The following is a 23,404-nucleotide window of genomic DNA, read 5'->3' as shown; positions in this document are numbered from 1 at the left end:
CTATTACTTGCATTACTTACCTATAAACAAGATATACTTCTGGTAAGAATGTAAGCTACTTGAAGGTAATGATTTTCCTTTTTGTTGTTACATCCCCATTGTATATCACAGTGACTTAAACACTTTTTATTAAATAAGTGCTTGATGAATAGGGGCAGCTGGGTGGTACAATGGATAGAATTCCAGGTCTGGAATCAGGAAGATTTTTCTTCCTGAATTCAAATCTAGCTTCATTTCAATTCAAATCTAGCTAATATTTGTAAAGACACTTACTAGCTGTGTGACTCTAGGCAATTCACTTCACCCTATTTGCCTCAGTTTCTTCATCTGTAAAATGATCTGGAGAAGGAAATGGCAAACTACTCCAGCATCTTTGCCAAGAAAACTGTAAATGGGGTCACAAGGAGTGTGACATGACTGAAATATGACTGAACAAGTTGAGTATATTAAAATATATATATTATATATCCATTATTAAATAATTATTACATCTTAAAGTAGACAATAAGCATTCATGTTGAGTTGATTTTAGTTGATTTAGTCATTTCATTATTAAATATTTATTACATTTTAAAGTGGACACTTAATAAGCATTCATATAGAGTTGATTTTATTTGACCTAGTCATTTCCTAGAGGAATTTAATTTGTGCAATGTAGCTATTAATTAGGGATTTAAAAGAGCCCAGAAACCAATATAATCTCCTTTCCAAGTAGGAAGAGCTAGCAATCGATGGTGCAGAGTGCAAGACAATTTTTCAAATTGAGAGGAGATGGCAAAAGAATACAAACATAATTGTTTCACAAAAGCTCAAAAACAGGTTCAAGAGAAAATAAGTCTACAGAGAGCCTTACTTGACACTGAGGTAAACAAAATCATTCTGAGAACATTTATATTGGTACTCAGAGGAGGATAACATTGAAATGAAACAGATCTGCAGACATTTTATACTCATTGTTGAACTAGTGGGAATATACTTGCACTCTACCATCTCAGTATTGTGCTGTCAGAAAATAGAAATGGTGATTACAAAGAAGTTGGAAAGATGACCTAACCCAATATTTAAAAGAATTCCAGGTTGGAGGAGGCATACCTGGAGACCTCTTCTAATTCTGTCTCAAAGAGGGGAAAGTCCAAAAAAGTAAAAGGAAAAAAATCACAGATGGAGCTTTTATGAGAAAAAAAAAAATCATGTAGAAGACTTGAGCAGGTATCGGACCACGTTCCTACTTTCTTATATCTATAGGGAGACCTATGATCCTTAAGTTGTTTGAGCATATTTTTCTTCAAGGTCTATTGCTTTGACTTTTATCCTTTTGATAGTTTCCTTTTGCTTCTCTTCTGCCAGGTTTTCCTTTATTTAGATTTTTGAAAAAAAAAATACAATTCAGTTAATCTCTCTTCTACTTTTTTAGACAGGTGGATTCAATTTTTTCTAATCAGCTAGTTAATTTTTTAGTATTTCAAGCATTTTCTTTTTATCCCAATTTCATGTAAAACAATTTTTAACATTCATTTTTTTAAAATTTTGAGTTCCAAATTCTTTCCCTTCTTTCTTCTTCTTTCCTCTCATTGAGAAGGCAAGCAATTTGATATAGGTTATACATGTGCAGTCATACAAAACATGTCTTCATATTAGTCATGTCATGAAAGAAAACACAAGTCCAAAACAACAAACAAGAAAAATAAATAAGTTTAAAAGAGATGCTTTGATCTGCATTCAGACTGGATCAGTTCTTTATCCGGAGGTGGATTAGCATTTTTACTCATGAGTCCTTTGGAACTGTCTTGGATCATTGTATTGCTGAGAGGAGCTAAGTCAGTCACAATTGATCATTGTACACTATTGCTGTTTTTGTGAATAATGTTCTCCTGCTTCTACTCATTTCACCTGTGGTTGCATGCTCTGATGTGCTGTCTTTCCTCCTTGCCCTGAGACTGGGACTCATAATTGCAATCCAGATCTGAGTATGTGCAATGCAATACACCCACTGTTAGCAATAGACCCCATAATCTCCTTTTGACCAGTGGTCTGTCCCCTTTACTCTCTTTGGGCTGAGAACTGCAGAAACCACTGGTGCTGATTCAGTTGTCCTCAAGGATTGCCACTTTGTTGAAGTTGTGCTCTACTCCTACAACAATGTGACAGACCTTTTCTGCTGACCTTCTAATTTGTCATTGACTGGAAAATTGTTTCACTTAATCCTTTTGTGACATCTGTCACTTCAACATTCATTTTCAAGCATTATTGTAAAGCTGTTTGAAGGGGAATTTGAGGGACCTCAGGCAAGTTCCTACCTTTTCTCTGCCATTTTCCTGCTAATAAATTTTTTAAAATTCTGAATTGAAAGCTAAGTTCTGATACACATTCATTTTAATTTCTTTCTTCAGTGAATTTCACTTTTTTTTGAAATATTCTATACTTTATTATTTTATGCTCTCTTGTGAATCCACAACATTTTCTATTTCATCAGGCATTGGTTCATGCTCTTTTGTCTTACATTTATTGAAGAAATTTGATATTCTCTTTGAGGACTTACTACTCATTCTTTCTGTTTTTTTAGGAATCTCTCTATTGATTTATCTCCTTGTGTCCTGGGTTTTTATTAAAGTTTTTCTCTTGAAATTTTTGTTGTTTCAACCTTTAAAAAAATATTCCCTTGTCATACACTTTTTGACCCCTCTCCCTCTGTTAGTGATTTCATCCCCTCCCTGCCAAGGCTGCAGCCCCCTTGTGCTAGAGGACCTAGAGTTTGTAGGCATAACTCCCCATCCTGATTACCCTAAAGGTTACTTATGCCTAGCTGGTCCTAGTTCTCCTTCTTTTAAGCCTAGCACAGCCCCTATGCTTTCTTCTTCCCACTCCCCCTCCTACCTCTAATTTCTCCAATTCTTTACCCTCTGCTTTCCTCCCTTTTTGGCTGTGCTGAATTAGAAGCTATTTTTTTTTTTTTTTTTTTGGTGATGGTGGCAATTGGTTGGTGAGTTATTCTGGGTAAAGTCTCTGCAGTTTAATGCTAGGCCCTAATTAAAAGGCAAGATGCTATCAGCTCCTCTTGCCTTTGCCTGTTCTTTCAACTATAAACTCTATGGGTTTGAGTGAATCATTGTCTACCTTCTCTTGAAACAGTATTCCAGCAAAGTCTCTGCAATAACAGTGATTCCTAACCAAACTCTAGACATAAGTCTGACAACCAGCCTATCCTTCTGCTAAGAGCTAGTGAGAAGGATCTTGGGGGTAGGGGTGATAACTGAGCACTTTAAGGATTAAGTTGTCCACTATTAATTCCTCAGGATTTTACCTTGTCATGGTTCTATTTACTTTCTTCTGTGCATTTAGGTGCAATTACTTTACATCTGATTCATAATTCCTCCTTTTGGAGGGTTGGAAAATTGACATGGTTTGGAAGAAGTGGCTACTTTGCTATCTTACTGGTCAACTGATGCTAAGTCTATAGGTACAGAGAGTCCTTGATCGAGAAATAAGAAGGGAACACACATTTTCAAGGAGATTTTGTTAAGCACACCAAAACTCTGGTGGATCCCTACGGTAAAAACGATACAATATGTGGTAACTCTCAGTGGAGTCCCCCGTGGACACACCTGGCAGGTTCCCCATATGTGGTCAAAGAAGATACTGGAGTCCTTATTTTAGGAAATGATGTTTTCATGGGGCTGGGTTAGGTAAAGGGTAGTGCAAGGATAGAATGGACTGTAAAACTGAGTGAATAATGTAGCTGTTTCCAGCTGTGTTTCCATCTTTAAAGTATTGAGAGAGATCTGATATGATTTATTAAGAGGAAAGATTTCTTGCCTTATTGTTATAAAGAAAATAAACCCCTAGTAGTATGGAAAATGGTGTCTCAATTTTTTTTAAATTGGCTTAATTTGGCTCCAAATAGTATCTTCTAAATATCATATTGCTGAGTTGAGCATAAACAGACCAGTAGCATTTGGCTTAATCTTTCCGCAACCCCATTTTGGGTTTGAGAAATTAATTTACAAATTCAGCAAAGCTTGTTGAAATATTTTATATCTCAGACTTAGGAAGTTTTGACTTCTGTCACTGTCCAGACCTGAGCCACAATGAATGTCCTCCTTTGTAATTCTAAGGGGAAGATGGCTGCTGATCTTATAGGAAAGGTATTTGACGCCTCCAATTTACATCTCACTCTGTATCTTTTCTTGTAAGATTTTTATTAGGAATGGAGAAGCAAGGAAGTTAAAACCAAATATCTCCTTGAATTTCCTTAAAACTGAAGCCTTTACAGGTGAACAACCCTAGAGGAGAAAAACAAATACAAGTCATTTATTTCCCTTGTCAATATTTCAACAAAATCAGGGAGTTCTAAGTAACCTGTGGAAAATTCCCATTATGGAAAGTTTGTAAAAGAAAAAGCTGATGATGAATCCCACAGATTAATAACAATGTTCATATTGAGGATATATATTAATTAAGACTTTGATCCTCTCATTTGCCAGTTTTTCAATATGAAGTGCTTGGTTTGTGAACTAAAAGCATGAATAACATTATGAGTGTTATTGTTAATGACTATTGACTCAATCTATTCTACATTTCTACTTGGGAGCCCCAGAATTAGAAGAAAAAACAAGTGTAGACTGATGGCTCTGATTTTGTGAAATCTGACTGAAAGGTTCACTTAAGTTAAATTAAAATTCTACTTATTAAAAGTGTATATCACCTGTTCCTAAATGAGGCAATTCTATCATGATCCTCCAGTTGCTAGTGATCTTTACTTTTTGAAATTACTTTCTGTTATTTATGTATACTTTGAAATTATTTTGTATCTAACATTAAGATATTCAAATGATGTGTCACCATGTCCCTGGAGTCCTTGGAAGCGTCTAGGGAAGGTACCTGCCTAGTTACCTACAGGTGGCTTCTTCAGGTCAATTCAATCCATACTTGTATTGACCAAACTATACACATTTTATTTCCCTGTAATAGAATGCATGATTCCTAAGAAAAGGGACCACATTTTTTCCTTTGTATTCTCAGCATTTAGTATATATTGGAAGGATAACAAATGTTTGTAGAATTGAATTTAATGTGTCAGACATCTTGCCAAATATTAAAAAAAACCAAACAAACAGGAATTACCCCTCAAGGAGCTTTTGTTCTGTTGGGAGGCATGAAGGAATTAAAATCAGCATTCAAATGGAGGAAGTCTACCTATTTGGAAACCTGAGAAAAATTTTAAGCTATACTTTTTGAGTGTGTGATGGTTTTGCATATGACACTGAAACCTTTTTCTCTCAGATAACCATAATATTTAATCAATGCAAAGATAAAAATTGTGGAAGACATTATTTCTAGATTATTTTGTGCTGTTTTACTATCTTAGACACAGAATGCTTCTTCAAAATTTTGTAATCTTTATATTGCTTCAGAAAATATCAGAAACACAAAAAAGGTTTGACCTGTTTTTAAAAGACTTTGAGTTTATGAAGTTTTTTAAACATTTGAAACCAATCTATATGTATGAACTTCATTTTGCTCAATAGATTACACTCAAATGTGTTTTAGGAGATTTGAATTGTAATTTATCTCCAAAAAAACTGTGTGATTTGGGGCAAGTCATTTAGCTTCTCTGAATCTCAGTTTACTCATGTGTAAAAATTGGACTAGATGGTATCTAAGATCATTTTTGACTTTAACACTGCTCTATTATACCCCTTCTACATTCCTGTATGGGAGTAAGAAAGAAACTATCCTTTTCATTTTAAGGAAAGGAGAATGGAAGCATACAGAGGTTGTTTCTAGAGTTAATAAAAACAAGATGCAAATAATATGGGATACCTCAAAATAACAAATAATGGTTTTTTTTTGTTTCTTATTATTTTTTGGAAAGTAAATTTTATTGGGGAGCAGAGCCAAGATAGTAGAGTAACAGCACGCAAATTTCTAGAGCACTGCCCCCAAGCCCAGCCAAATACCTGTAAAAAATGGCTCTAAACAAATTCTGGAGCTTCAGAACCCACAGAATGATGGAAGGTCACCAGGAAGTGTCTATCACACCACCGCAAGGGGCAAGATGCAGTCCAGTGTGGGCTGTGCTGGCAGACAGGACCTGAGCAGGCCTTGGGGAGACTGAATCTCTTACACCTATGGCAGTTTTGAGACTTAATGATCCCAAAACACTGAGGACAAATTGAAAAGTCAGTAGAAAAAGCTTGTGGGACTGGTGTGGGAGAGTAGAGTGATAGGCCCCAACCCCAGAGCAGCAGAGAGGGAAGGGAACAGAGGAACCTGAAGTAGTCACAGCAGCATCAGGGACAGAGACAGAAACTGTTTCTGGAGCTCTAGGCCCACAGATTGTGGGGGAATTGGGCGGCTCACAGTACACCCCCCCATCCCTACTGGAAGCAGAGATCTACCTTGACAAAGAGCTCAAAAGTCAAGTAAATGGCTGGGGAAGTGAGTAAAAAAACCAGAAAAAGAATCAGATTGTAGAATCTTACTTTGGTGAGAAGGAAGACCAAAACATGCAAACAGAAGACAACAAAATCAAAGCTCCTCCATCCAAAGCCTCCAAGAAAAAGATGAATTAGTCTCAGGCCATGGAAGAGCTCAAAAAGGATTTTTTTAAAATCAAGTAAGAGAAGCAGAGCTAAAAATTAGGAAGAGAAATGAGAGTGATGCAAGAAAATTATGAAAAACAAGTCAACTGCTTGCTAAAGCAGACTTCCAAAAAATGCTGAAGAAAATAACATTGTAAAAAATAGACTAACCAAAGTGACAAAAGAGATACAAAAAGCTAATGAAGAGAAGAATGCCATAAAAAGAATTGGCTGGATGGAAGAGGAGGTCCAAGAGTTCACTGAAGAAAATTATTCTTTTAAGATTAGGATGGAACAGATAGAAGCTAATGACTTTATGCAAAATTAAGTAATTATAAAACAAAACCAAAGGAATAAAAAAATAGCAGACAATGTGAAATATCTCATTGAAAAAACAACTGACCTGGAATATAGATCCAGGAGAGACAGTTGCAAAATTAGGAGAATACCTGAAAGCCATGATCAAAAAAAGAGCTTAGACATCATCTTTTCAAGAAATTATCAAGGAAAACTGCCATGATATTCTAGAACCAGAGGGTAAAATAAATATTGAAAGAATGCATCAATTGCCTCCTGAAAGAGAGCCCAAAAGGAAAACATGTAGGAATATTGTAGTCAAATTCCAGAGCTCCCAGGTCAAGGAGAAAATAGTGCAATCAGCCAGAAAGAAACAATTTGAGTATTGTGGAAATACAATCAGGATAACACAAGATTTAGTAGCTTCTACATTAAAGGATCGCAGGACGTGGCATATGATATTCCAGAAGTCAAAGGAACTAGGATTAAAACCAAGAAATACCCAGAAAAACTGAGTACAGTACTTCAGGGGAAAATGGTGATTCAATGAAATAGAGGACTCTCAAGCATTCTTGATGAAAAGACCAGAGTTGAACAGAAAAATTGACTTTTAAACACAAGAATCAAGAGTAGCATGAAAAGTTAAACAGGAAAGATAAATCATAAGGTACTTAATAAAGTTGAACTGTTTACATTCCTACATGGAAAGATAAGATTTATAACTCTTGAGACTTTTCTCAGTATTAGGGTAGTTGGAGAAATTATATACATATAGACAGAGGGCACAGGTGAGTTGAACAGGAAGGGATGATATCTAAAAAAATAAAATTAAGGAGTGAGAGAGGAACATATTGGAAGGAGAAAGGGAGAAATAGAATGGGGCAAATTATCTCTCGCATAAAAGAGGCAAGAAAAAGCTTGTTCAATGGAAGGGAAGAGAGGGGAGGTGAGAGGGAAAAAGTGAATCTTACTCTCATCACATTTGGCTTAAGGAGGGAATAACATGCATACTCAATTTGCTATGAAGCTCTATCTTACATTACAGGGAAGTAGGGGAGAAGGGGAGAAGAGTGGGGTGAGGGGATGATAGAAGGGAGGGCAAATGGAAGGAGTGGGTAATTAGAAATTAGTACTTTTTAGGAGGAATAGGGTCAAAAGAGAGAATAGAATAAATGGGGGGCAGAATAGGATGGAGGGAAATATAGTATTCCACAACATAACTTTTATGGATGTTTTTTGCAGAACTACACATGTATAACATATATTGGATTGCTTGCCTTCTCAGTGGGGATGTGTGGGGAGGGAGGAAGGGAGGGAAGTTGGAACTCAAAGTTTTAAAAATGAATGCTAAAAATTGTTTTTAGATGCAACTGGGATATAAGACATATAGGTAATGGGATATAAAATCTATCTTGTCCTCCAAGAGAATAGAAGGGATGAGGATAAGAGAAGGGAGGGGTATGATAGAAGGGAGAGAAGATTGGGGGAAGGGGTAATCAGAATGTATGCTGTCTTGGGGTGGGTAGAGGGGAGAGATGGGTAGAAAATTTGGAACTCAAAATCTTGTGGAAATGAATTTTGAAAACTAAAAATAAGTAAATAAATTAAAATTAAAATAGTCAACCAAAAGACAGAAAAAAAGAAAACTTTTTTGATGTCCTCTTTTTTTACCTTGAACTCATTTCCCAATAGAAATTCTACCACTATTTCCACCAAATCCCCTATACCCCCAGCATTGAACTCAATCATATAACAAAGAAAAAAATAAGCAAAATCAAATGACACACATGATCTCATGTTATCCCACTTAACATTGTATGCATCACTCTCCCTCTTGCCTAAATTTTTATATAGAAACAGTATATATATGTATATATATAGAAACAGTATATATATGTATAATATGATATATATACATATAAAGATATAGAAATATAGAGAATATATAAAATGTTTTTTGTTTTAGAAATAAACAGAAGGATAAAAGATAGGACTGAAAGAAGACTGTGGATCTAGGTTCTTGGTTGAACAAACTAAAAATTCCTAGTGTTTTGTATGTAGAGAAAATGAGACCATTAAAATGACAATAAGTATGTTATGGTGGTGGTGATATGGATCTATTTGGCTAAAGAGGAGGAGCACTTCATACTTCCTGGTCCCATCTTCCCAAAGCTTTCCCAGTTCTCTTTCCCAGTTCTTTTCTTCAGAAACCCACAGGTAAGACTGTTCCCTGGTCACCAACTTCTATTTAGCTGCTCAAGAGTAAGATCACATTTTTCTATTGGATTTGAACCTATGATCATATTTTATGTAACTATAACTTTTAATAGTACAGATATTGCCTGAGACACCAGAACATCTCTGACTTATATGTGTCCAGAATGGTGTGAGTGCATTTAATATTTATCCTACTTTGCAGGTTGGGAAACTAGGTGGCATAGTGGATAGTCAGTCCTAGAATCAGCAAGACTCATCTTCCTGAGTTCAAATCTGGCCTCAGACACTTACTAGCTATGACCTTGGGCAAGCTATTTAACTTTGTTTGCCTCAGTTTCCTGATACGTGAAATGAGCTGACAAAGTAAATGGGAAACCATTCCAGTGTCTTTGCCAAGAGAACCCCAAATGGGGCCATGAAGAGTTGGGCACAACTGAAAATGGCACTCACACTACTTGGTGGATGGGGGAAAGCTATAGTAATATGTATCAATTAAAATCTCTTTGGTTTATCTTGATCCCCAACCTGGTGATCCCAGCAAATTAGAAGGGAAATATTGTTTTCTCTCTTTTTGGAGGTGACCATAGATAATGTCCCTTTTAGCTTCTCTTGAACAAAAGAAATGTGTACAGACCACTAATGCATTGGGTTAATCACAGTTTTATCTTAAGACTTATAGACTAGTTAGACAGAAATGCCAACTTTACTTTAGAGAAACAGGGATAAGTTTTGGAAAGGCTTCATGCTCTCCTGGAAGGAAAAACGGAAAGGAAAGGAGAGAAAAGAATGGTCACCGTTGTTGTTTTTAGCAAACAAAACAGCCACTAAAATTCTGTATTACCCCCTGGTTATCTATCATCATCTGGCTACACTCCTCTCCTCAGAATCTCATCCCTCAGGGAAAACATCATAACAATAATGATGACAGTAATAACCATGTTATCCTTTCTTCCATGCTTTTCTTAGTGATGTCAAGGAAGGAAGGGGGGAGAGAAGTATTTACTATATAAAGTTCTTTACAAATATTATCCAATAAGATCCTCACAAAAACCCTGGGAGATAGGTGCTATTATTGTCCTCTGTTGGGACTGGAAGCTCAATTCCGTGTGGACAGTCTCGGGCAGGTAAAAGTGGGACTTCTAAATCTTAGAGTCTTACGAGGCCCTCCATGAACAGCGGGGGTTCGAGAAGGTCAGACCGAGCTAGCTCGGCTAGCTCGGGTATTTCCGCCTCTCCCCCGGAGATACCTCATGGGTGGAGTCTCCCTGCCCTCGAGGTCGTCCCGGATTGGAGCACACCTAGTTACCTAACAGCACGGTATTGAGATGCAAACTGTGTGGCTGAAGATTAAGTAGGATTGAGGAAGCCTAAAAGCTCTCTTAGCACGTGTGGAGCCAAAGAGAAAAGTAGGGCTCCGCTTCTTTTCTTTCCTCTCTCCCCTCCCCCTCTCTCCCCGCTTGTACTTCTACTTCCAATCCCTTAAGCTTAGCCTTCTTAGGAAATCTCCCCCTCTTCGTCCTAAGAAAGAAGATCCCCTGCACTTGTAACCGAAACCCTGTAATAAAGCTCAACCCCTGTTTGACTCTGGAACGTCCTTTCTCTCATATGTGCATCCGGCGTGGCCAGCCGAAGACCTGGACAGGTAAGAAAGACTCGGGTAGCCCAATACAGGCCTCTAGGCTTGGCAGTTGGCGCCCGAACAGGGACTGGGAGCGTAGATAATCCTGGGTGCTTTTGGGGTACACCCGGAAGGGGCTGTGAAAGAAGCGAGTCCTGAATCCTAGATTCGGAAGGAGAGAAAGTGGAGAGAAGCTTCCCAAACCCCTGGGAAAAGGGCAGGGATGAGGAATCAATTGCCAGTAATAAAGCCAGAGGAACAGGAGGTTTGGGCTGAGACACTTCACAGGGAAGGCAGGGAGGCGGGGGTCACAATAGAGTTAAACGACCTCCGAGAATTTTGTAAGGAAGGGCCGGAGAGGCCAGGGCGGGATTGGAATAAGAGTGGAAGCGGAGAGAGGGGAGGGGAGGACCTTGGCGAGCAGAACCCTGGCGAGCAGAAAGTTAAGGAGTGTAGAGAAAAAATAGGTTCGGAGCTCCATCTAGAGGATGGGAAAGGCGAGGCAGGGGAGAATACGCCGTGCCTTCCCTCCGCGCCTCCTTATAACCTGCTCCATTGGTCAGACAGTTCAGGGCCACAGTCCAGTTTGGAAAAAGGAATAAGAAAGGCTATAGAGAATGGAGAAGATGTAGGGACATTTCCTGTGTTAGAAATAGCGGACCCCAGTGTCCCCGGTGGGGTTCGGAGGAGCCACATACCTATAGAGTGGAAGAGAGTGGCGACTCTTAAAGAGGCTTGTACCAAGCATGGCCCTAATTCACCCTTTGTTATAGCCATGCTTGAAACTCTCAGCGGTCAGTTCGTTCTGACTCCTAATGACTGGAAGAGCTTAGCTAGAGCCTGCCTTACCCCTGGGCAGAAAGAAATAAGTACAGGGAGGGGCCAGGATCAGCTTCCCATAGCTATTGCCCTTCCCTTAAGGCACTGGAAGCTCAAAGAAAGCCAGAGACCAGTGTGGGGAATAGGAGGGTGCCAAAATACCTTAGAGACAATGCACCCAGTAAAGTGGGAGGCAGAGGATCGCCAAGGGACCGTATGGCCGTTGGTGATTCCAGGACTTAGTTTTAACATCTGGGGCAGGGACATTATGAGCCGCCTCGGGATGAAGCTATCAAATTTTTAGTAAGGGCCATTGCTGTTGTACTGGAGTCCCCACCCTTGAATTGGAAGTCAGACACCCCGATTTGGTCTTTGACTCCAGAAAAACTCCAGGCACTACAACTATTGGTTAAGGAGCAATTAGCACCCTGGAATGCTCCTGTGTTTGTTAAAAAGAAAAAATCTGGGAAAGTCAGGTTCCTTACAGATGTTAATGAAGCATTTGTAAGCACCTGGCAGCAGCTATACCTAAGTAAAGAGCCACTATGCATTCTTATCATCTTTACCTTAAAGGCGATCCTCGCTAAACAAAGAAGGGGAAAAGGTCGCCTAATACAATCAGAGCTAAGATCAAGAGGCCTAATACAATCAGAGCTTGATACAGCTGTCTCAAGGAGCGCACATACTACAGCTATGAGACATTTTAAGATACTAATAGGGGGTCGAGGGTATGTTTGTGTCTCCACAGGAAAAGGTGATGCGTGGATTCCCATTAGAAGGATCCGTAGGTGGGAACCGAGGTCGGAGACGCAGGAGGCGGAGACCCCGGAGAGCCCAGAGACCCCGGAGAAGGATCATACACCACCTGAGCCTGCTGCTGACAGCTTTAACCTTGCCCAGAGAGGAAGCAGCCCTCATCACAACCGCAGACACTGCTGCTGACAGCTTCCCATCTAGGCATCCTTTCTTCGCCAGCTGAATGAGGACTTTGATATCATAAACCCAGGACACTTGGGTGGGGAGGAGGTGACCAATTTTCCACCTGTATAGATCCATTTGCAAGATTAAGGGAGTGGTGACGTGTAAGGCGCCTACACCAGCTGCTTCTCTTAAAATATGCTTTGGGATTTTAGTTGATTGCACTTCCCCTGTTGTAACTCAGCCATTTAGTTTCATCTTTGTTTTATTTGATGCCTCCCTTTGTCAGTTGTGCTAGCTGCAGATTTCTGTGTAAATGAAGTCTTGTTGTAAGGTACTCATATGCTAAAGGCCTTCCTTAATCCACTCAGCCTCCAGCCACTGTTTGCTCTAGAGCCAGGTGCGCTCCGCGCATAACAAAGAAGGGGATATGTTGGGACTGGAAGCTCAATTCCGTGTGGACAGTCTCGGGCAGGTAAAAGTGGGACTTCTAAATCTTAGAGTCTTACGAGGCCCTCCATGAACAGCGGGGGTTCCAGAAGGTCAGACCGAGCTAGCTCGGCTAGCTCGGGTATTTCCGCCTCTCCCCCGGAGATACCTGATGGATGGAGTCTCCCTGCCCTCGAGGTCGTCCCGGATTGGAGCACACCTAGTTACCTAACAGCACGGTATTGAGATGCAAACTGTGTGGCTGAAGATTAAGTAGGATTGAGGAAGCCTAAAAGCTCTCTTAGCACGTGTGGAGCCAAAGAGAAAAGTAGGGCTCCGCTTCTTTTCTTTCCTCTCTCCCCTCCCCCTCTCTCCCCGCTTGTACTTCTACTTCCAATCCCTTAAGCTTAGCCTTCTTAGGAAATCTCCCCCTCTTCGTCCTAAGAAAGAAGATCCCCTGCACTTGTAACCGAAACCCTGTAATAAAGCTCAACCCCTGTTTGACTCTGGAACGTCCTTTCTCTCATATGTGCATCCGGCGTGGCCAGCCAAAGACCTGGACAGGTAAGAAAGACTCGGGTAGCCCAATACAGGCCTCTAGGCTTGGCAGTCCTCATTTTATAATTGAGGAAACTGAGGCAGAGTGAGGTTCAGTGACTTGTTCAGGATCACTCGGTTAGTAAGCATCTGAGGCTAGATTTTAATGCAGGTCTTCCTAACTCTAGACCTAGCTGAACCACCCAGGCAAGGGAGGAGCTAATATCCTCAATCTCCAATCACCATCATGGTTGAAGCCACTTGACTTGGAAGCTGTGTCATTATTATTAAAGATACTTATGTATGGAAGTGGTAGAAGAGGCTGGCTGTAGAACACCCCTTTATCTTTTTGCTTTCATGTAAAATTTAGGCTGCAATCTTTCTTGTCGGTTGAAGCAGCAACTCACTCTCTGGTCCTTGGACCACCTCTCCAAAAAAGTTTTTGCATATTTCTCAACTCTAGAATGATTTCAGCTCTCAGTGTAGTTGAAGAGAAGGACTGCCATTTCCAGGAAATCTTCATAGCCCCAAATCGTCCTTTGGTCAGAATATGCTGATGATTTCCAGTCTTTCCTACAATCATCCAATTTAGCTATAGTCCATAGATTTCCTGGGTTACAGGAACTACACATGTCTACCTAATCATCATGAAGGTAATATTTTATAAGCTTCTCTGGGTTATTTTTGGGAAGAGTGTAACTACTTGGCCTGGGTTTCTGATTCATGGGAGAACCATATATCAAAAAAGAGATTGTTTATTGATAATTTTAATTTTATAGTGTCTAGATTTCTCCATATATCTCCCTATGGCTTCCATAATGCTGCCTCTTGTAACAAAATTTTTTTAAAGGAAGAAAAGAAAAATTATTTCAGAAAAACTGATCAATATGTATTTTTAAAATCTGATGCTATATGTAGTATTCCATATCCAGGGACCCTGTGTGCTTCATAGGAGCAGGTTGGGGCTGGGAAAAAGTGTTGAAATAAGTGTTGTCCTCTTACAACTCCACTTTCAGGCCAAGTTTGTTCATTATCATTTTGTAATATCAAACTATAGATTGTTTTCTTTAAAAATTGTATTTTAGATGTCCATCAATTGGGGAATCACTGAAAAAATTGTGATGTATGATTGTGATATAATACTGTTGTACTATGAAAAATGATGAGTGAAGTGCTTTCAGAAAAACCTGGAAAGATTCATATGTAAAGTGAAATGAGCAGAACCAGAAAAACAGTGTACACAGTAATAGCAATATTATATAATGGCCAACTGTGAATGACTTAGCTATTCTCAGCAATAAAATGATACAAGATAATTGTGAAGGACTTATAAGAAAAAATGGCTATCCATCTCCAGAGAAAGAACTGCTGGAGTCTGAATGCAAATCAAAGCATGCTTTTTTTTTTTACTTTATTTTTTTGGGGGTTTTTTTGGGCCTGTTTTCTTTCTTTTTGCAGTCTACCAAAGGTCTGGAAGATATTTGACCAGCTAACTGCCCACTAATTTCATCTTTGCTTGTAAAGGAGACTATGACATAGTTTCTCTTTATAATTCCTTTAAGATATTAAAATCTTGTTAGCTTGATTACCTGCCTCTTCTGGGATTTCATCACCTCAATTTCAGGGAAATCAGACCCTTACTGAATTCACAGCTGATAATATATGCAATAGTTCACACCCATAGTCACCCATTTCTACCAAGAAAGTAGACATTATATATATTGTTTCGCTGATTCTGCTTGCTTCACATTGGTTAGGTTCATTTAAGTCTTTCTGTAATTCTCTGAACATCAGCAGTCACTTCAAGATGGGGACAGTTTTATAGGTAACTTTAAGACAATCCAGGTAGATCCACTTCAGCAAAAGAGGCTGGGCCCTTGAATCTCAGTTCCTCCCCAAGGTAGCTAGAACAACGTAATTTGCACGTACTTGACAAAGGACAGGTGATACAAAACACTATGGACTTGGTGTGTCTTTCCCCACCAGAACCTCCCCCAATACTGATCTGATTGATAGGGAAGATTTCTAATAATGAGATGCTGAGTCAACACAACTTTCAACAGTAATCTCCAGTGGTATGTCACAGTCCTTGTTCTTGACCAATCCCATTCAACATTTTTATCACTGCTTTGGATGATGGGTTTTTTTAAATATCCATAGAAGAAAATCTGGAATGATGAACTGACACTTAAGGATGTGAAATTTATAGTAGATAAAAGAAATGATTAGAAAATCTTCCATTTAAGTTGGGAATTTTTTTACAAGTACAGTACGGAGAAGACTTGATGTGACAAAAAGTCATGTGGGAATGACCTTGGGGATATTAGTTGACCATGTGCTCAATATGCATCAATAGTGCAAAGAAGTGCTAAGAAAGATATGCCTTTCCTAAGAAAGATATATCTTTCTTATTCCATTCCTTCATGTCCTATCCTTTAATTTGAGAGCAATTTCTTAGCCTTCTTCTGAACAAAAATACTTTAAACATAATTCTAATACTGTTTAAATAAGAAGAAATATGATAATTCATCAATCCATCGATCAAGTGGCTCACTCCAAAGTCAATTTTGACTCATTCTGCTCTGATAGAGAAAGCATTCATCAAGTACTTGTGTGCTAGGCATTGTGCTAAGTGCTGAGGATACAAATACAAATAAATATAAACAAGCAAGATGGTCTCTGCTTAAAGGGCCTACATTCTCATTTAGGAAAGATGATAGAGTGGGACTGGGAAACTGGTTGGTAGCACAGGGGACATGGATGTCAGCGGGATGATTTAGAAATGGTGGGAAGAAGGAGACTGCTTCTAGGAAGTGGACTCTTAGCTTGTCCATGGTGATTAAGGACCCCGGTTCATGATCTGGGCCTATGCTTGTTCACTTGTGCCCGATTCTCTGTTTCCATTTACCTTCTTAGTCTACCACCATTCCTGCCTCCTTTTCCCTCCCTTAAGCTTCTGTTTATTGTCGTTGGTCTTCTTCAAACAAAGAATGAGCAACAACAATTATTGTAAGATCCCAAACTCCCCTGACTTTGTGTCTTGCATGCTTGGATATCTACTCTTGTAGTGCACACACATACACACACACACACACACACACACACACACATACACAATCCTATTTTGATCCCATAAACATTGCCATTGGAAAAGAAAGGCATAAATTGTCAGATCTTGTTGGAGTTAAAGATTTAATTTTTCTTAAAGGATTCTCTAGTGCAATGGAAAAAACCTTTAGTGGACAATGACTTTCTCAGGCCTTCATTTAATACACATGCAGAAATTGACAGGTTCTATAAGGAGTGAATAATTCTGTAGGTTTACTTCCCAGTGACACTGCAGGAGAATAAATAACCTTGTTATATTCCCAATCCTTTTGTCCCCTGGATGTGTACTTAAGAGAATGTGGTGAATTATCTTTGTAGCTGATGTCCTAGCTCCCCACAGATGATTTTTTTCCTCAGGTTGTTTTTGATAGGTGGAGAAGATGGCAGTCAGTGCTTGGCTGGGACATTTCAACTGATGTATCTTCTGTTATATAGTCTTTTAGACAACCCAAACATCCTCACAATTAAACTATATGCTCCCCTTTATCTATCAGCTTCCTCACCAACAGATGTCTCACTCACTATCGTGGAGCAGTTTTGTGGAAAGCCTGTGAGATTTGGAGTTCGAAGCCTAGGTTTAAATCCTGATTCTCCTCCATGTATAGACTTGCACCCATAAGTTCTTCACTTTGGACTATTGCTTCATTAGTAAAATCATGAACTTAAACTAAGCCTTTGTGTCATAGATCATTTTGGCAGTCTGGCAAACCCTATGGACCCTTCTCAGAATAAAGCTTTTTTTTTAAATGGATAAGATGAAAAAGGACACTAAAGGTTAGTGAAAATAAAGATATAATTTTTTCCCATCTAAATTCATGGATCCTCTGAAATCTATCCATAGACCTATTGATCCCAAGTTAAGAATCACTGAATGAGATAAACCTGAAGATCTTTTCCACAAGTAAATTCTCTAGTTTTTATATTTACTAAGAACTGAAAAAGTATGGAACCCATTCTGTTTCATTCCCAATGAACAGTAATCATTCCTCAAGTTCTAAGCAGTTTGTAATCCCAGTAAACCTCCTTATCATCAGGCAATTGTGAATCTATTAACCAAAATTAACAGAACAGAAAAGGCTTAAAGGTGCTGTCTTTGGACTGGTCTTCATCTGAGGTGGTTTTGGCAGCACCATCCACTGGCATCTCTGAATAGGTGCAGACCTCCAGCCTTTTATATGGATAAAGTTGGAAGCTCAGTAGTTACTTGAACTGATGCTTCAAAATTAAGTGCCACTAGAGGACAGTGGAGCCCCAGAAATGCAAGGCAGAACCTGAGGAATGCTTCATTGCCCCCCAAAGAATTATAAGAAATAAGTTTCAGCAAATTACCTGTAAGATAAAAAAGGCAAACATAGATCGCGGGAATATTCAAATCACTGCCATTCTTCATCTTGGTTAAAATTAGAGGTGAAAAATCTCCATGCTGAGACATATTAGAAGTGCCATATGCAGAAAAAAAATCTTTAATTGAGTATAAACTTATTGTAACAGAAGAGGAGCCACAGACAAGTGGCTCCCCACTGTCCTAATTATTTTTGGAGAGAAGCAAACAGTAAAGGCATCCTCTAGTAGAAAAGAATGCAGGGGCTTTTAAAGACAATTAGTTAACAAGCAGCAGAAATGATAATTGTTTCTTTTTCAATGCATTTATTTACTTTCCTGGTAAGCAAAGGGGACACTTAAGGGTATTTCTAATTTTATTTCTATCTTATTAAATACAATACACTTTCAATCCTGCTGCTAGGAAACAAATAAAAGCAGCACATTGATAGGACTGGAGAGACCAATTATTACTGTTTATGATTGTATGGAACTATAGAACTTTCAAGTTAGGAGAGATGTGAGAAATCATCTAACCTCATTTGACCAGCATGATAAAAGTAATATCCTAACCTCCACCCCCATGCAAGTTAGGCTAGTTTTTCCTGAAAAGGCATTGAGAAATTCCTCTAGATTTGGTTGCCTTAGAGAACCAAAGACTCAGGCTGGTAATGCTACTTCCTCTTTTCCTGCATACAAATCAGCCATAAGTTAGCTGGTGGATTTCAGTGGGAACTTAGCTCAGCTAAATCAATTCAAGGACTTCTCTATGCCTTTCTGTGTTAGCCTTTTCCTGATATGTTTAAGTAATTTGTCAATTTTTGAATGACTGGTGGGTATCTCATTTTGTTCTAATGTTAAACCTACACTAGGGGATAGGTTTGAATCAGTCCCAACTCAGAATAATAGATGAGTAAAAAAACTAGTAAGGAAAAATATTTTCCTCAAAGCTACAAACTAGTTAGTTGGAGAATCAGTGCGTGTCCCTGTTTCCCTATGCCTTCCCACTGCCCTTTAGATGCTGAGGATGCCCTAGTTAGGGTATCAGTTTGTATGCTGGCCTTTCCCAGGATGGACCCCATGACCATAGTCTCTATCTTCCCCTCTCCATTTTCTTTTGGTTGAACTTTAACTTGAGGCCTAACTCTCTTCTTTTTAAATTAAGCTAACAATAATATAGCAGTGAAGATTAAGCTTTAATGGATAATGTAGTACCTTAACTTGGTATGTACGTTTAAAAGTGACTCCTTTGGAGATAAATGCTAAAATGGTGGGAAATGAAGGTGTGGTGCAGATTAGTAAGGGATATCTGCGGTGAACTTGAGGACTTCTTGGAATATCCTATATCATATAGATAACTCTGTAATCTCACTGTATAGACCAAGTCTTGGATAGCTCCCAAATGGTTACAAGGAAGGTGAGAAAAAAAATCTTTTTTCCTTGATGCCTGAATCCTAAATATAGTTAACAAAGGCTTTCATTAGCTAAGGATATTTGTGGCAGGTGACCTTCCTGCCCTCCTTTTCTTTTTCCTTGATAAAGGGTTTGCACGCGGGAACTGAATGTCTGATAACACTAAAGCTGACAATATCTCACAAGAATAATAAAAATCACAGAGCTGGAAGGGATTTCAAAATATCATTTGGTCTAGTCCCCTGCCTCTAGGCAGCTGAAATCTAAAATGCAGAGAACAGATAATTATCTTTTCCCTATTGAAGACCTGAAGGCATTAAAACATCATAGACTTGCTTTTCTTACAAAAACATACATATACATAATGCTCTTTCTACACCACGCAAAACCCACATTTCCATTATCATCCCATTAGCCACATAATAATTTCTTATAGACAGAGCTCCATTTTCATGCTTTCTCTTTCTTTCCTACATCTAGGTGACGCAGTGGGTGGAGGCTTGGACTTGGAGTCAGAAAGACTGAGTTTGAATATGGCTTCAAGCACTGATGGCATGGCTTTGGGCAAGGCATTTAACCTCTTCCAGTCTCAGTTTCCTCATCTGTAAAATGGGATTTTGTTTTAGTAATAATTTTGTTCAGTCAATTTTTAGTCAATAATTTTGTTTAGTCAATCAGTTGTGTTTGACTTTTCATGATTCCATTTGGAGTTTTCATGGCAAAGATAATGAAGTTGTTTGCCATTTCCTTCTCCAGTTCATTTTATAGATGAGGGACTGAGGCAAACAGGGTTGAGTGACTTGCCCAGGGTCATACAGGTAGTAAGTGTCTGAGGCTGGATTTGAATTCAGGATCTCTAGACTGTCTACTATATCACCTAACTGCTCCTAGAGGCAATGATTATACTACCTCAGAGAGTTGTTGAGTTAAAGAAGATAACATATGAAATTCTTTATAAACCTCTCAAATACTCTATAAATATTATTAATCTTATTCTTTTCCCACCTCAACTTCCTTTTCTACTTCATGCTTCTTACAGGAATATAGGATATAGAACTGGAAAGGATTAAACGTCACTTGTTTTACAGGTGGCTGAAGATTAGGGAGGGAATGTATGTGTGTTCATCCTTTTTGCTGAAGAAGACCATGCCATCAGAGAAATGATGACATGACTTGCACTTGACTTTGTTTTGAGTGAGGGAGGGCTGTGCAGGTCACCAGCCTCACTTCTCCCCCAGAGCTGTCTGAATCCAGTGACCAGATATTCATCAGGATGACTGGAGATGACCCAGGATGAGGCAATTGGGGTCAAGTGACTTCCCAAGGTCACACAGCTAGTGAGTGTCTGAAGTGAGATTTGAGCTCAGGTCCTCCTGACTCCTGCACTGGTGCTCTGTCCACTGCACCACCTAGCTGCCCTAGGGAGGGAATATGACTTTCTCAGAGGCAGCTGGTGCTCAGTGGATAGAACACTGGACTTTGAGTTAGGAAAACTTTAGTTCAAATTCGGCCACAAATACTAGTTATATAACCCTGGGTAAGTCACTTAAACTTGTCTGCTTTAGTTTCCTCAACTATGAAAAGGGGATAATAATAGCATCCACCTTCCATGGTGGTTCTGAGGATCAACTGAGAGAATATTTGTAAAAGGCTTAGCACAGTGCCCGGCAAAAAACCAAAACAAACAGCAAAAAATTAATAAATATTTGTTCCCACCTTCTTTCCCTTCACCCTCATCCACCCTACCAAAGGAGGAATAAGACTTGAATATAAGTCATCTGACTCCAAATCAATTTTTCTTTCTACTGCTCTAGGCTGCCTCTTGTTAGGAGTTATTGTCTTATCTCTTTCATACTCATAAACTTTAGCATTTCTGCTGAATCAAAATCTTTAAAACCAAGATCATAATTCGTTTTCCTTTCCCTTTCCTCTTTTCTTTTGATGAGGCACCACAAAAATCTTCCTTTGTGGGTACGGCTTACCTATTCTTTCTAATAATCTTGGCCCAATTTTTCTGTGACTCACTCAAAGACTTCTCTGGGGGCAGATGTCATCTCTTGTTCACTTAAACTTTATATTAACTGTCAGTGGCAGCTTGGTATGTAAAATGATCCCCATAACACCTCTGTTTTATTTTAATTATCCCAGTCTAGGAGAGGGGAAAGAATACTGAATGTAGTCAAAGACATGGAATTGGATTTTGGTTCAGCTATTTATGAGCTGTGTGGATGGGCAAATGGCTTCATTTCTGTAGGCCTCAGTTTCCTCATCCATAAAATGGGAAAAATAATAATATATTCACTACCTACTTTATAAGATTGTAGTGATAAAAATGATTTATAAATTGTTGAGTTATAGAAATGGAAGCCATTTTTATTTTAGCGTTCTCTTAAAGATTTTATCATCCTCTAATTGATCAATTTCTATTTATGGAGCCATATCTGATTACCAAATATTTGTTGGTCACTTATTTCTTTTTTAAAAATACTTTTCCTTCTGAGGTTTTCAGTGTCTCTTCTTTAATCTGTTTTTATGTCTTTTTTGTCTTTTTTCTTTCAATTTCATGTTGGCGTTTCTTTTCAGTGGAATTATTTCTTCTGATAGGTATTCAACACAGACAAGTGGAACTTGAAATTACCTTCAGTTTTCATCATCTTCCTTCTCATTAATAGCAGCTCAAATAATTAAATTGTAAAACAATCCAACATGTATTATATCTAGTCTTTCTTTCTTTCTCCTTTGTCATATTTCACTGAGATTGTCATGAAATTCCATAGCTCTATTGAAAAAGTCCTCACCACTGGAGTAATGTATCCCATTAGCAAGAACCCTATGTAACCAATATGCTGGAAATTTGACATCAGAAATTATTGAGAATTCTTACTAGCCATCCTTCATCTTCACATTTTCAGTGCTTTAATTTTTCCCCTTTCCTTCCATTCTTATGATTGCATTTTGGTTAGAGAACTCTTACTCCAACACTTCTGGCACACACTTTAATTTTTTTTAAATATTTGTGTTTCTTCTTATATTTTTATTGTTAACATGATGACAACTGTATCGCATGGATTATCTAGAAAGGTTACAGATATATCCTGACTACTTCTGACCGACCTCATGAGTGACTCAACATTTTGGGTGTTGGAAGATGACAAACTCCTTGACTACTTCCAGTCATGTGATGTCCCAGTACCAAAACGAGCTAAAGTCTTGGCATGACATGGGGATCTTTGAGCTGTCCCTTGATCCTCCTCCATCCCATGACAGTTACAGGGTGGTGAGATGGGATAGGATGGTGGGTCATTTAAAAGAAGAAAAAGGTTATGGTTTGCTCTTTTGATTTTACTCTCCCATGTGGCAAATAGTGTATCTGAACTCCTTGTAAGGAGTGTGGGGATATGGTTATTCTCCCTCTTTCCCAAGAAACATGAATCAAAATAGACAAGCTTACACCTTTGCCTCTGTTGCCTTCTCTACATTGTGTTTCTTTTTCTAAGTTGGTGATCAAGCATTGTTCTCAAGGTAGCAGTGTCCAATCTTGGAGACGATCTTGTGAGTTCGACAGGTCTGGAAGTCCAATACGTGGAGCTAGGGTCTTTGAGTTTATCAAATATCTGCACCATTGATTGACCTATTTCTTAAATTGTAACAAATCATTTAGTAATTACTGCTTTCTAGTATAGTTTGAGATCTAGTAGTCTTAGGCCCATTTCCTTTCTAATTGTTTTTGTTATTTTCCTTAAGAATCTTGATATTTTGTTCCTCTAGACAAAGTTTGATGCTGTTTTTCTATCTCTGTAAAGTAATTCTTTGGTACATTGATAGTTATGGCACTGAATAAACATCAACTTTAGGTAGCATCTTCATTTTTAATATGTTGGCTTGGCCTACCAAGGAGCAATGAATGTTTCTCCAATTATTTGGGCAAATCCTTCCCACCATCCTGCAAACATCACCCCCTCTATTACATGTACTTCCCACTAATCCCTTACAAATTAGAGGTCATATAATTTAATACAGAATGCAAAATGAACACAAAGTTTACATTCATAGTGTGAGTTTGTCCTTCTCTGCTGAAGAAGACCATGCCATCAGAGAAATGATGACATGACTTGCATTTGACTTTGTTTTGAGTGAGTGAGGGGTG

The 23,404-nt window shown here is 38.7% G+C and overlaps 1 long non-coding RNA gene across 1 annotated transcript in view; it reads right to left on the bottom strand.

Moving 5' to 3' along the window:
• Positions 1–4,100: 4,100 nt before the first annotated feature.
• Positions 4,101–23,404, bottom strand: part of LOC140524043 (uncharacterized) — a 74,356-nt gene continuing 55,052 nt past the window's right edge. The window contains exon 4 of the long non-coding RNA XR_011973547.1: positions 4,101–4,280. This is a non-coding gene — a long non-coding RNA (uncharacterized lncRNA). The remainder of the gene's footprint in view (positions 4,281–23,404) is intronic.

The sequence above is a fragment of the Notamacropus eugenii genome, chromosome 2 (genome assembly GCF_028372415.1).
Source record: "Notamacropus eugenii isolate mMacEug1 chromosome 2, mMacEug1.pri_v2, whole genome shotgun sequence".
In the NCBI taxonomy this organism is placed as follows: domain Eukaryota; kingdom Metazoa; phylum Chordata; class Mammalia; order Diprotodontia; family Macropodidae; genus Notamacropus; species Notamacropus eugenii.
This window is presented reverse-complemented; position numbering and strand designations above follow the sequence as displayed.